Source organism: Octopus bimaculoides, chromosome 25 (genome assembly GCF_046866305.1).
Source record: "Octopus bimaculoides isolate indiv1 chromosome 25, ASM4686630v1, whole genome shotgun sequence".
Taxonomy (NCBI): domain Eukaryota; kingdom Metazoa; phylum Mollusca; class Cephalopoda; order Octopoda; family Octopodidae; genus Octopus; species Octopus bimaculoides.
This window is the reverse complement of record NC_142952.1, coordinates 15,140,683-15,145,682: the sequence shown is the minus strand read 5'-3', so window position 1 is coordinate 15,145,682 and position 5,000 is coordinate 15,140,683. Positions and strand designations below refer to the sequence as shown.

Genomic DNA, 5,000 nt, shown 5'->3' with positions numbered 1-5,000 from the left:
TAGACATGAGTTGTGACATCACTGGTGCCAAGCTCTATTGGCCTTTGTCTTTCTCTTGGATAATATCAGTGGTGTGTGGAGGGGAGGCTGATATGCATGGGCAACTGCTGGTCTTCCATAAACAACCTTGCCTGGACTTGTCTCGGAGGGTATCTTTCTAGATGCAATCCCATGATCATTCATGACTGAAGGGGGTCTTTACCCTTACCCTTTATATTTATTGCAAGAAACAGCTAGGTTTCTTTCTCTAATGCTTAACATAATTTAACATGTTTCTGGCCACAGAAAAAAAATGTTCTCTTAGAGAGTCTTATTGCAAACCTACACAAGTGAATGGGTGAAAAACAAAATAGGAATTTCAAAAGAAGTATGTATAAAACTAATTTTTAAACATTGAATGGCTATGGGGGTCCACCAGAATAAAATAGTAGTCAAAGGGATCCATAGGTAAAAAATAGAGACCCATAAGTTTAGATCAGCAGTTCTCAACCATGATCCATATGGCTCCTGAGATTTTGGGGGTCCATGCAGCAAAATAGTAAATTGGGGGTCCATGCAGCAAAATAGTAAATTGGGGGTCCATGCAGCAAAATAGTTAATTGGGGATCCACAATAGTATTTTAAGGACCCCTGAAAAAATTTTGCTTTAGATATATGTGTTGGTATGTATTGCAAGAAACAGTTAGGTTTCTTTCTCTAACATTTTACATAATTCAACCTACACAAGTTGATATGTGAAAAACAAAACTAGTGTTTGAACATTGAGTGACTATAGGGGTCTACTCATGTAAAGCAGTAAGCAAAGGGGTCGATAGATAAAAAATAGTTGAGAACCATTAGTTTAGATGAATAATAGAATAAATAAATAAATAAATAAACAAATAAATGATGAATAAATGAATAATGAATAAGGCATATAGTCAGTAGAAAGAGGGAGACATAAAAGGAGAGCAAAATAAGGCTTAGAATCAAATGAAAGTTCAGAAACAGAAAGGGGGGCTTAAGTTGTTGGAATTTCACATTGCTGGTTTTGAGGAATGGCAATACTTTCTCAAGAATCTTGGTATAGGATCCATACATGCATATTCTCTTTATATGAATAATCAAAAACACTTCAGTGCACATATTCATACATTCATATGTGAGTATTAACAAGTACAATCATATACTTTTCTCCATACCTGTGTTCACACACACACACACACACACACACACACATGCACACGCACACACACTCACACACATACAGTATGTCACAGAGCACTAATTTCAATGTAGTGATATAATAGTATGAGATTAAGAGTTAATTAATTAACGAAAACGGATTAAAATATTACTACATACAAAAAGTATCTGGGGAGACAATATTCATGCATTTGTACTGATTCAAGCTAAGTTAGGCTATTGTATTAACGATTATATGAGTTAAGATATTTTCCCTATTTTTATTGTTACATAAGTTATAAATAGGTATAGGTGTGGCTATGTGGTAAAAAGCTTGCTTACCAAATACATGGTTCTGGATTCTGTCTCACTGTGTGCCACCATGGGCAAGTGTCTTCTACTACAAGGCGGCGAGCTGGCAGAAACGTTAACACGCCGGGCAAAATACTTAGCGGTATTTCGTCTGCTGTTACGTTCTGAGTTCAAATTCCACCGAGGTTGACTTTACCTTTCATCCTTTCGGGGTCGATAAATTAAGTACCAGTTACACACTGGGGTCGATGTAATCAACTTAATCCCTTTGTCTGTCCTTGTTTGTCCCCTCTATGTTTAGCCCCTTGTGGGCAATAAAGAAATAAGTGTCTTCTACTACAGCCTTAGACTCACCAAAGCCTTGTGAGTGGATTTGGTATATGGAAACTGTAAGAAGCCCATCATATATGTGTGTGTGTGTCTTTGGTGTCTATGTCTGTCCCCGCCCCTCCCAACTACTTGACAATTGGAATTGGTATGTTTACATCCCTATAACTTAGCAGTTTAGCAAAAGAGACCAATAGAATAAGCACCAGGCTTTAAAAAAATTAAGTACTGGAGTCCATTCATTTGACTAAAAATTCTTCAAGGCAGTGCCCCAGCATGGCTACAGTCTAATGACTGAAACAAGTGAAAGATAAAAGATAAATGGATATAACGAGATAAAAGTATATGGATAAATAAACAAATAAATTGTAATTGTATAAATAAGATAGGGTAAAATGAGATAAGGTGAAATCAGGTGAAATGAAGTGCAGGAAATAAAATCTAGGATCAATCTAAAGAATTTAGAACAAACTATTTGTATTGTTCAAGCACTGGATTATATGTTAGTGGGTAAATAACAGTAAAGATATAAAAGGATTAATGGTACAAAATGCTGTACTTGAAATATTTGTAGTTAACTAGATGATATTTTAAAGATTAAAGGTAATCAACAAATCAAAATCCATACATATCAGTATTCCTTAGGGGTAGTGCTGAGCTGCTGATCAAATTAGTTCAGTTGAACCAGGATTAGATAAACTAATTAGGGTAAATTAAGGAAGAAAGTGAAGAAATCTGGAAAAGATGAAAATAGAGGTTATAATGTCCTGTGGGGGATATGCATATAAGGTTTCCAGTTGAAGTATTGTTAATCAAGTATTTAGATGAAGCTGCTATGTTAATTTTTTGAGTTGTGTTGGAATGACATGCTGTACAAATGCAAGCAATTCATTACTATTATTATTTAATTTAATTTATTATTATTATATCACCTCTTTGGTTGATAATATTCAGTTTGTACTTAATTATTTCATAAGCTTCAGTTATGCCCAAATTCCAAACACTGTTACTACCTTTGTATGGCTGTGTCTTACATATAATGGACCACACTATTTTGTGCTTGATTTCGTTATCAGTAAGTATCCAGGGAAAACCACCAAAAGATGTAATGTTAATTTTTCTCTCCTTAAAGCTGCAAGTATCCCTAGAGTGTCCATAGCTTGCACTAGGTACACATTGATCTTTGCTAAGTTAACTTTAAGACACTTTGATTCCAGGTTTTGCTTCCACACCTGGAATTGCTTTTCTAGTTCTGTTACCAATTCTGTTATGACAGCAAGATCATCAACATATAGTTGCTCCCATGGGAAACCAGTTTTAAATTTCTGTTATGGCCTGGTGGACGATGATGAATAGGAGGGGGTTGAGAAACAATTCTGCTGAACACTAAATTTGTCACTGTACTCATGGTTAACTCTTACCTAACTGACAGCACCCTTGTACATGGCCTATACAGCTTCCACAAGCCATTCTTCAATCCTTAGCTTCCTCAGAGCTCACCATATCACAAAGCGAAGTACAAACAGTAATGCTATATGGTAATGAGACATGGGCCCTAAATGCAGAGGACATATGAAGACTGTAGAGGAATGACGCTAGTATGCTTCAATGGAAGTGCAATGTCAGTGTGCACGTACAATAGAGTGCTAGTGTATTAAGAGGAATTAGATGTAGCGTGCAAGAGAGAAGACTATGCTGCTTTGGTCATATGATGCATACAAACGAGGACAGTTTTCATAATGGAAAGCCAATCACTTAAATTGAATGGAACTTGTGGAAGAAGGAGACCCAGAAAGAAATGGGATGAAATATTGAAGGGCAATCTCAACATGTTGAGTCTTACAGAGGAGATGAGAAAGGACTGAGATGACTTGCTTTTTGCAGTGTTTGAGAAGACTGATATCCTAAAACCACCTTGGTAATGCTTGTATGTGGGGCTCTAATCAATTCACTTAGTATTAATTGAAACAGCTGTAAGGGATGATGATTAACCTGTTGTTAATAATAAACAATTTTTAACTTCTCAATCTCCATTTTCTGTTTCTTCTTTTATATGACTATAAATTGTATGGTTTTATATATATACCTATTGTCTTAAGGAAATTAATTCTCCCAAAATATTAGATATTGAACCAGTATTTTCTTGGATGACACCATCCCTTCATGAGGCTAACACAACCTCTAATCGAATATATACATATATATAGAGAGAGAGAGATAGATAGATAGATAGATAGATAGAAATCATCAGTCAAATTTCCTACACACACACACACACACACACACACACACACACACACACACACACAAAACAATTTCACTCATATCAAGTGTATGCTAAGTTTTCAAAAGGATCAATCATTGGTATAGGATGCCAAAAAAAAAAAAAAAGAAACATAAAATGTCTAGTAATTTGCATTTTAGTTATGTTAAGGGTCTCCAAGAGAAATCGGGAAAGATGGAACAAAACGACTTTCAAGGTCTGATATGGGGAAGGGGCTGCTTCCAAAGTTAGTGTTCTGTACTTTTCTCCTGTCTGTTTCTTTTTGCTTTTGCTAAGGATGGGTGGAAGGGTGTCCTTGCTTTTCCAGGCCCTGACTGGCTGACACTCACTCTCATAGGCCCTGCTGATAGTAAATGAGAAGGAAAATAATATTTTGTTGCTGTTGACCAAAATCTTGGAGATGCTGGGACTGAAGTAGGATAGCTGTGATAACTGGAAGGGTGAGAGGGCTTGTTCTGTTTGGTGATGGGACAAAACCATTCAAATTTTAGTAGTGGTAGTAAACGAGGAAACTTCTACAGGGTCACCCACCCTGCTAGAAATATCAACCTAATCTCCCTTGTCATGTTGGCACTCTGTCGCTTACGACGTCGAGGGTTCCAGTTGATCCGATCAACGGAACAGCCTGCTCGTGAAATTAACGTGCAAGTGGCTGAGCACTCCACAGACACGTGTACCCTTAACGTAGCTCTCGGGGATATTCAGCGTGACACAGAGTGTGACAAGGCTGGCCCTTTGAATTACAGGCACAACAGAAACAGGAAGTAAGAGTGAGAGAAAGTTGTGGTGGAAGAGTACAGCAGGGTTCGCCACCATCCCCTGTCGGAACCTCGTAGAACTTTAGGTCTTTTCGCTCAATAAACACTCACAACGCCCGGTCTGGGAATCGAAACCGCGATCCTATGACCGCGAG

General features: G+C 37.3%; 1 protein-coding gene across 1 annotated transcript in view; it reads right to left on the bottom strand.

The window, feature by feature from the left end:
- Positions 1-5,000, bottom strand: part of LOC106882227 (uncharacterized) — a 21,745-nt gene that overhangs the window by 15,545 nt on the left and 1,200 nt on the right. The window lies entirely within an intron of this gene.